Raw genomic sequence first — 10774 nt, 5'->3', positions numbered from 1 at the left:
CGAAGTAAACTGAGGGCCTCTATCTGATATAACGGAGACAAGCACACCATGCAACCAAACAATCTCCTGAATATAAATCTGGGCCAACCTCTCTGAAAAATATGTGGTCACAACCGGAATGAAGTGTGCCGACTTGGTTAACCTGTCGACAATAACCCAAACTACATCAAATGTTTGCAAGGTCCGCGACAACCCAACTACGAAGTCCATAGTAATGTGCTCTCATTTCCACTCAGGTATTGACATCTATTGAAGTAGGCCACCTTGTCTCCGATGCTCGTACTTAACCTGCTGGCAATTAAGGCACCTCACTACATACTCAACTATGTGCTTCTTCATCCGCCACCGCCAATAATGTTGCCTCAGGTCGCGATACATCTTCGTAGCACCTGGATGAATAGAATACCGAGAACTGTGTGCCTCCTCTAGGATCTTCTCCCTCAATCCATCAACATTGGGAACACATAGGCGACCCTGGGGTCGTAGAACACCATCCTCACCGAGAGTAACCTCCTTGGCACCACCCTGCAGTATCGTCTCTCTGAGAACCAACAAGTGCGGATCATCAAACTGACGAGCCTTGATCTGCTCGAATAGTGAAAACTGAGCGACGACGCATGCAAGAACTCGACAGAGCTCTGAAATATCCAACCTCACAAGTCTGTTAGCCAAGGACTGAATATCCAAAGCTAATGGCCTCTCCTCTGATGAAATGAAGGCCAAACTGCCTATACTCTCCGCCTTTCTGCTCAAGGCATCTGCAACTACATTCGCCTTGCCTGGATGATAAAGGATGGTGATATCATACTCTTTTAGTAACTTAAGCCACCTATGCTGCCTCAAATTGAGATCCCTCTCCTTGAACATGTGCTGCAAGCTGCGATGATCGGTGTAAACCTCACAAGACACCCCATAAAGATAATGCCTCCATATCTTAAGTGTAAGAATAATCGCGGACAACTCCAAATTATATACAGGGTAATTCTTCGCATGGGGCTTCAACTGACGTGAAGCATATACAATAACTCACCCCTCCTACATCAATACACAACCCAAACCAATGTGTCAAACGTCGCAATACACTGTATACATCCCTGAACCGGAAGGCAACACTAACATTGGTGCTGAAATCAATACGGTCTTGAGCTTCTGAAAGCTCGCCTCGCAATTATCGAACCATCGGAATGGAGCACCCTTGTGGGTCAATCTAGTCAAAGGTGCTGCAATAGATGAGAAGCCCTCCACAAACCAGCGATAATAACCTGCTAACCCCAAGAAGCTCCTGATCTCGGTCATTTTGGTGGGACGAGGCCAACTCTGAACTGCCTCAATCTCCTTGGAATCAACCTTAATACCCTCTCCTGATACAACATGCCCCAAAAATGCCATAAAATCTAACCAGAACTCACACTTGGAGAACTTAACATATAACTTCTATTTTTGCAAGGTCTGAAGCACCACTCTCAAATGCTGCCCGTGCTCCTCCATGGTACGTGAGTAGATCAAAATGTCATCAATGAAGACAATGACAAACAAATCGATATATGGCCTGAACACCCTGTTCATCAAATCCATAAACACCGTCGAGGCGTTAGTCAAACCGAAGGACATCACTAGAAACTCATAATGGCCATATCTAGTCTGGAAAGCAGTCTTCGGAACATCCGAATCCCGAATCTTCAACTAATAGTACCCCGATCTCAAGTCGATCTTGGAGAACACCCTAGCACCCTGCAACTAGTCAAATAAATCATTAATACGCGATAACGGGTACTTGTTCTTAATGGTAACTTTGTTCAACTGGCGGTAATCAATGCACATCCGCATAGTACCATATTTCTTCTTCACAAATAACACTGGTGCACCCCAAGTCGACACACTAGGTCTGACAAACCCCTTCGCTAACAACTCCTCAAGTTGTTCCTTCAACTCCTTCAACTCTTTCGGAGCCATGCGGTACGGTGGGATAGATATACGCTGGGTACCTAGAGCCAAATCAATACAGAAATCAATATAACGATCTGGTGGCACGCCTGGGAGATCAGAAGGGAATCATCGGAGAACTCCCTGACTAGGGGCACTGAATCAATTGCCAGAGTCTTTGTAGTAGTATCCCGAACATAAGATAGATAAGCCAAATATCCCTTCTCGACCATGTGTCGAGCCTTCAGAAAGGAAATAACCTGACTAGATGCACTAACAGATGAACCCCTCCACTCCAGTCACAGTATTGGCATGGCAATCAAGGATGGCATGATATGGAGATAACCAATCCATGCCCAGGATGACCTCAAAATAAATCATATCGAGCAACAGAAGATCCGCTCGGGTCAACCACATAAAGTAACAATGCAGGACCGGTAGATACGATCCACAATAACAGAATCGCCCACTGGTGTGGACACATAAACAAGAGTACCCAAGGACTCATGAGTAATACCCAGGAAATGAGCAAACAGAGAAGAAACATACGAATATATAGACCCTATGTCAAATAGTACCGAAGCATCCCTACCACAGACAAATAATATTTGTGATCACGGCATCTGAGACCACTGCATCTGGTCTGGCCGAGAAAGCATAGAATCTAGTTGGAGCGCCACCTGACTGGCCTCCTCGTGTCTGACCTCCACCTCTAGGACGGACCCTACCCACTTGTCCTCCGCCTCTGGGCGGCCGGACGACTGGTGCAGCAGCTGGTGCTGTAATCATAGGTTGGTGGCCCTGTTGTACAGCCTTGCCCCGAAGTCTGGGACAAAACCACTTCATGTCGCCAGGATCCCTGCACTCGTAACATCCCCTCAGAACAGCAGACTGTTGACCGGAGGTCTGACCCTGATAGACTGAATACCCACTGGAGGAACCCTGAATAGCTAGTGGGCGGTAGGAACTCTCTGGCATGGTGCGGAAATAGGGTCGCACTGGGGCAACCCAAGGAGGCGACAGTGTTGGATATGTGGGCCTGCTAAACTGACCCCTCACGAACTGACCCCTACCCCCAGCCGGGGCACCACTAAACTCTCCAAAATACCAAAACCGCTTATCCCTCGTAACCTACTCCCGACCACGTTGATTTGCACCCTCGATCCTCCGAGATATATCTACAACTAGCTCGTAAGAAGTCCCCATCTCAACCTCTCGGGCCATAGTGACTTGGCTAGCAGAGTGCAAACCTGCAACAAACCTCCACATTCTCTCTGCATCGGTCGGAACTCGAAAGTATCATAAGTGCATGGCGAGACAACTTAGAGAATCTCGCCCCATAGTCGGTCATTGACATCTGGCCCTGCTCGAGCTGCTCAAACAGAAATCGCAACTCTTCTCTCTGAGAGGGTGGAATATATCTGTCCAAGAAGAGGCATGTGAACTGGTCCCAAGTCATGGGAGGAGAACCTGCTGGTTTGCCGAGATGATATGACTGCCACCATCTACGGGCCCTGCCCTCCAGCTGGAAAGTAGTAAAATCCACCCCATGGGACTCCAATATCCTCATGTTGTGCAGTATGTCCCTGCACCGATCGATAAATTCTTGGGGGTCCTCGTGTCGCTCACCTCCAAATACAGGAGGTTGTAGCCTGGTCCATCTGGCCAATAGCCTATGCGGATCGCGCCGCAGCCGGTATAGGCCCAGGTATAGCTGCTGCAACTGGCTGAGCTTCGCCGACGGGTAGTGCACCAGGGGTTTGATACACGACAGCTGTATGCCCAGGAGCCTGGGCTGTAGGGGCCTGTGCTCCCCCTCCCACCTAGGATGTGACTGGGTCCGCTACAAATAAACCAGCCTCAGTCATAGTATCCGTGAACCGTAGCATACAGCCCATAACCTCCTGGAATCTTGGTGCGGACATGAAATCCACCGGGGATGGATCTGCTGTAGGCACTTTGCCCTGCTCCTCGTTTAGGATCCTCTACTGGATCCACTTGTGGCATAGCTGGAGCCCTCCCTCAGCCTATGCCTCGACCTCTAGCAACATGGGGAGTAGCTCCTCCATGGTCTGGAACACCCATTGCACGCGTTCTCACCATCTGTGAGAGAGTAAGAGAAAGATACTTAGTACCACATTAACTGCATGATAGGAGATGAAGAAAGAGTAGTTTCCTAACACCCTATAGCCTCTCAAAGATAAGTACGGACGTCTCCGCACTGATCCGCAAGACTCTATTAGGCCTGCTCATAACTTGTGAGACCTATGTGAACCTAGTGCTCTAATACCGTGTAGTCACGACCCAATTTCCTATAGGTCGTAATGGCGCCCAAAGTTGCTGCTAGGCAAGCCAACGGTGAACTAACCGTGTATCTATTCTTTTAACATTTTTGAAATAGTTGATTTTTAATTATTATATAAGTAAGAGATGCAAAAATTTAATAAAATAAAACGTAACGAATTGTAAGATCAAGTGTAGTGAAATAAATACTCAAAAATCATTAAGTGTCTACTAAAAAATTTCCAAGACCTGGTGTCAGAAGTGTATGTGCTACTAGTAGAATACACAAAATACTAAACTACTATCTGAAGTAAAGTAGACAGAAAGTAAATACAAAAGAAAGACTTTGGGTGCTACCGAACGGGCTCGGAAGGCAGCTCACCGCTAAGTCTCGATGTATTAGGAGTGTGCATCGGGATGATGTCCAAATGCACCTACCTCAGATCCTTCACGGTTAGTGCAGAAGTATAGCGTGAGTACATAAACAACATGTACCTAGTAAGTATCTAGTCTAACCTCGAAGAAGTAGTGATGAGGGATCGACTTCGATACTTACTATGGGCTAACAATAGAATACCGAAATTCTAAATAAGTATGAGTTATGTAAACAACCATAAATCTCCATAACAAGTGATAAAGAAATATTTCTTTCACTAATAATAAATTCTAAGTCAATTTCCATCATTTAAATAATTGTAACCTATCAATCCAATAAAATCATATCAAGAAGATTAGGCTTCAATATTTATTACGCACGATTTATGCCGAGGTCGAACGGCCCGATCCAAAATATATGTATATATCGTGTGCACTGGCGAGGGTCGAACAACATGAACCATAGATGCATCTATTAATCTGGTAAGGTGAACGGCTCGCTCCCATGAGAGTAGAGAAAATTTACCTCGCTCGCGAAAGTACTTGCGACGAGAGTGAACATAGATTTCTCAAAGTTATTATAAAACTCTTTCATTCTTCCCTACACATAGGAAATTTAAACGGGAGACTTTAAATCTTAAAATCCTTAATCTCAACTCTAGTTAAGACAATTAATATGCATGACCAATATAATAGAGCAAACAAAACATGGTGTAAGCCTAAGACTACCCGGACATCATATAGAATATAGCTACACACGAACTCTCATCACCTAGTGCGTACGTAGCTCCCCACACATATAATTCACAACAAAAATACACCTAAGGGGATGAGTTCCCTCTTACAAGGTTAGGGGATGAGTTCCCTGAATGTCACGACCCAAACCGATGGGCCGCGACGGGCATCCGGTACCTTACTCAACCGAGTACCAACATAACATATCATTCTTATCGTACTTTCATTGGCAAATGGGACAAACGGGCCATCATGGGCTAACCAGAATGAACATGGGGGAGTAATCCATATAGAACGACCCAACCTGATATAAAAACTTACACATGTGACATACGGGCCTATAAGGCCAATATGATCATTTGTAAACTCAAAACATAGGCCGACAAGGCCATACAATCTTTCATATATCTGACATTTGTCTATAAGCCTCTAATAGTAAATAAATATCATTAAGGTCGGGACTGATCCCCGCCATACCAATCAATACATGTCCTAATTATACTGACCAAATAAGCAACTCCGGAGCAAATAGAGTGCACCAACCTCTTCCGCTGAGCTGATAGCCTACATGGAGGACTCTCGACCTATCTATCGGGACCTGCGGGCATGAAACGCAGCATCCCCAAGCAAAAGGGACGTCAATATAAATAATGTACCGAGTATGTAAGGAATAGAAATTAGTAAAAAATAGATATGAGAGAAACATGGAGTAAAACACTCGACATGCACGTCTGCATAGCTCTGTGAATCATTTCATTTTTATAATGTCATTCATATGCGTATAAATGTCATACCATACATATGTGTTCATAACATCATCAAGCCTCTGAGGGCATCCCATCATATCATTTCGGCCACTGTGGGCAAATCATCAACGTATACCAGTTGATCAGGTGGCGGTGCATATATAATGCCGTAACCTTTTTCCATATCCCATATATATATATATATATATATATATATATATATATATATATACACATGCATATATAACCTCTATTTTAAAAGACGTTTCTGGGGCGAGCCCCGGGGCGATGGTGTGGGGCAAAAGTCTCAAGAGGCGTACGCCCCGCAATTTGGGGGCATACGCCCCGCAATTTGGGACGTATGCCCGGGCGTTCGAGGCGCGTTTTTTTAGTAAGGAGTAAGCCCCAGAGACTTTTTCAAATTAAAATAAAATTTGTTGAATTAGTCCTTCATATAAAACCCAAATTCTCAAAAGTGAGTTTAGGAATTACTCAAAAGGTTTAAAAAGGAACTCAAAAGTATTAAATTTAAAAGTAAAGACCTTTTTTATTGATTTAATTCCTAATTCATGATTTTCCTAAATTTTTATCTTGTCCGCTAGTCTGCTAATATCTCCCAAAAGCAACGAATATTTAATATTTTTTACAAATACAAAGAGAACTATATTTTTCTTCATAGCAGCACATTCAAAGTTCAAATTGCAGGTTAATCATCCTTTGTGGGGATGATTAAAATTCCTGCATATAGAAAATTTTATAGAAAATTCAAATTCCTGCATATAGAAAATTTTATTCTTTTAGACTCAAATTACTTATGCTTGTAAGTAAAGTATAATAGATTGTTTTGATTAGTTTTTTGTGGGGATGAAGCACACATATATATAGTTTTCTTCAATTTTTATGCAATTTTACCTGTTTATAAATATTAATTATCACTATATTATTTTATAAAATATTAAAAATTAAATACCTATGGGGCTTACTCCCCGCTGAGGCATATGTAAAACGCCCCGCCTTACGCCCACGCCTTTTAAAACACTGTATATAACGCCATCTGGTCATGGGTCAATGTACATGTATAAATGCATGAATTGCATAAGAAATACGTTAATAAGATTTTCTCAGAATGTCATAAAATAATATGCATGTCGGATAAATTTTATCAAATATGTATTTTTTTGAGACCCATGAAAAGAAGATATAATAATAATAATTCATGTGGAGAATCAAGAATATAGACACCTCTAATATTTCTATGAACAGAGTCATTTATGGAAGTTGTGCATTTGCTCATTTCGTTCGTGTCGTATAGATCATGCCAAAAGAAAGAAGGGATAGCCTTAACATACCTGAACCGATTCTCTTGACAATCCTTCCAACACACATCTTTTGTGATAACTCATGTAACGGCGGATCGAAGTAGGGAAAAATCCATATGATATTCTTGAGAAAGGTTGCACCATACTCCCTTAGAATCGCGAAATCCCGTTGCTATAACATTACGTAGTCTCGTATGATTTTTGTAGCAAAATCACGTTGCCAATATTTTGAATAAGTTGCTGAATATTTCCTTTGAATTGCAAAACAATATCACGCTGCCAAGATGAAATATGTCTTTGAACTATTGTTGAAGATACTTATGAGAATCGTGCTGAACATTTTCATGGAAATCTTACGTTACATATGATCTCTCTTTGTGAGAGATGACTTTTGTTAACATTGATGTGGGCCACACCTTATGTGATGGCTTAACCACATATCCTCAATCTTGCCACATGATCCATATGACTTAAGAGTCATATATTTAGAGTGGCTTGCTGCCACGTGGGGTGAGGGAAGATTTTAGTCTTTATCCACCTAACTTATTAATTTAGTTAGGTAATATTCCGTTATCCGGTAATTAACCAATTACCCACACAATTAAGAATTATCTTAAATTACTTAAAATATTGCTCATTTTCAGCACACCTTGTGCACTTCACTATCATGGTCATGTGGTACGTTGTATGGCACTAGTCCATAAATATCGGGCATTTTAGCTCGGGCCGTATTTTATCCCAAAATATCAAATTTTGACGAAATTCATTTTCTTCGATTTGCGTATCCTCTCACCTTCACGAATTTACTCATCACTTATTTGAAATAGCATAATACCTATAATCTTACAATAATCTCATTCCCGAACTTACGTCGATTAACTTACGACTAAACTTTATCGTATTTTAAACGAAAGCTAGTATGCCAAATTGTGTGAGAAAAATCTCAATATTCTTAAGACTCTTAATTGCTCATATGTGTACCTAAAGTCTTGATTGGAAATGTATTATTGTTGCTAGCCTATAAAGATGGTTGGAAGTGAAATCAGTGAATTGGGAATATAAAGTGTGGCCAACATGCCAATAGTGAAAGTTATACTTGTGGCCAATGGTGCCAAGGAAATGAAATAATGTGAGAAAGATTATGAAATGAGCATTGACTCAACTATTCCAAAATTGACTTCGATAATATAATTGGCCAAAAGCTTATGAACTCAAGTAACGCCCATATGGGGCTGTTTTAGCTAATGTTATGCTTTGTAAGTATTTTTCAATGTGTTTTGCGTTCTTATATGTTCGTGAGTGGAAATTGTGTATGATTTTAACTTGTGCTTCGATTGCCAATCATTTTATTCCATTTATTGGAAAGAAATCTATTGTGTTTAAAGCCTTCGTTACTAATGAACTTAAAGTTGTGATTCCCGAAATATTCTACTTGTTGATAATTATGATGATGATCTATGAAAGGGAAGAAATGAAAGTGTGGATTTTGAAATACGGTCATTATGCCATGAATAAAGAATCATATGTATGGCCAAGAGAACCAATGAAATAATAATGTTATAAGTGGTTGAAAGTACGGATTAAGTGATATGTGGTGTGAAAGGTTATGAGATGTACGTGTTTGTACTTTTGTTTTCAATGTGTTATGAAACCCTATGGACGGTCTATGAAACGCATAGGTACATTGTGATACACCTCCACCCGCATATAATGGGGTGAGGCGGCATGACCGCTTTGTGTGGGGATTATGGTATAGAGATTGTGATTGTGATACACCTCCACCCGTATACATTGGGGTGAGGCGGCATGACCGCTTTGTGTGGGGAATATGGTATAGAGATTGTGATTGTGATACACCTCCACCCGTATACATTGGGGTGAGGCGGCATGACCACTTTGTATGGAGATTATGGTATAGAGATTGTGATTGTGAAAAATTCATATAATATTCTTGAGAAAGGTTGTACCATACTCCCTTAGAATCGCGAAATCCCGTTGCTATTACATTACGTAGTCTCGTATGATATTTGTAGCAAAATCACGTTGCCAATATTTTGAATAAGTTGTTGAATCTTTCCTTTGAATTGCAAAAAAATATCACGCTGCCAAGATGAAATTTGTCTTTGAACTATTGTTGAAGATACTTATGAGAATCTTGCTGAACATTTTCATGAAAATCTTACGTTACATATGATCTCTCTTTGTGAGAGATGTCTTTTGCTAACATTGATGTGGGCCCCACTTTATGTGGTGGCTTAACCACATATCCTCAATCTTGCCACATGATCCATATGACTTAAGAGTCATATATTTAGAGTGGCTTGCTGCCACGTGGGGTGGAGGAAGATTTTAGTCTTTATCCACCTAACTTATTAATTTAGTTAGGTAATATTCTGTTACTCGGTAATTAACCAATTACCCACACAATTAAGAATTATCTCAAATTACTTAAAATATTGCTCATTTTTAGCACACCTTGTACACTTCACTATCATGGTCATGTGGTACCTTGTATGGCACTAGTCCATAAATACCGGGTATTTTATCTCGGGTCGTATTTTATCCCAAAATGTCAAATTTCGACGAAATTTATTTTCTTCGATTTGCGTATCCTCTCATCTTCACGAATTTACTCATCACTTATTTGAAATAGCATAATACTTATAATCTTACAATAATCTCATTCCCGAACTTACGTCGATTAACTTACGACTCATTTCCGAGCTTCCATTAATTTATTCATGGCGCACTTTTACGTACGAAAACATAGGGTGTAACACTGAAATTTGCTCCAAAGCCTCAACTCAGTGCCGAAAAATCCAAAACTAGTCAAATGTTGTATAAATAAATCAATAGATGTTCAAAAGTTCATATTCTAACTATAAGAGTGATTACCCAAACCCAATTGAAGGATTCCTAGAATTCATCCCCGAGCCCACGTGCTCGGATTCCTGAAATTTTCGAAGAAAATTGTTACCCATGACCTCACGAACTCAAATATATAATTTTCACTCAATTCCATAACTATTTTCGTGGTTAAATCCTATTTTTTATCAAAACCTGGGTTGTTCATTTAAACCCACAGTTTTCACAAATTTACATGATAAAATCTACCCATAATCTATGTATTTAACTTACATTAGATAGAATTTACTTACCTCCAAGTTGCTAGGTGAATACCCCTCTCAAGAAGCTCCAAAATCGCCCAAAACTGAGAGAAATGGGTTAGAAATGGCTTAAGTCTCGTAATAAATGAAGTTCACTGCCTCCAGGACTTTCGCATCTGCAGCTCCTTGGCCGCATCTGCGGCTCCGCATCTACAGAAAGGGCCTCGCATATGCAGTCCCCCCTCGGCTGGATTCTTCGCTCTGCGACCAGCGGCTCGCTTCTGCA

The 10774-nt window shown here is 41.1% G+C and overlaps 1 long non-coding RNA gene across 1 annotated transcript; it reads right to left on the bottom strand.

The window, feature by feature from the left end:
- Nucleotides 1-5604: 5604 nt before the first annotated feature.
- On the bottom strand, nucleotides 5605-7753 carry LOC138894573 (uncharacterized). The gene is made up of 2 exons (XR_011409103.1): nucleotides 7412-7753; nucleotides 5605-5914 (listed from the first exon to the last, which is right to left on the bottom strand). It is a non-coding gene; the product is annotated as an uncharacterized lncRNA (long non-coding RNA).
- Nucleotides 7754-10774: the final 3021 nt, after the last annotated feature.

This window comes from Nicotiana tomentosiformis, chromosome 6 (assembly GCF_000390325.3).
Source record: "Nicotiana tomentosiformis chromosome 6, ASM39032v3, whole genome shotgun sequence".
In the NCBI taxonomy this organism is placed as follows: Eukaryota; Viridiplantae; Streptophyta; class Magnoliopsida; order Solanales; family Solanaceae; genus Nicotiana; species Nicotiana tomentosiformis.
This window is presented reverse-complemented; position numbering and strand designations above follow the sequence as displayed.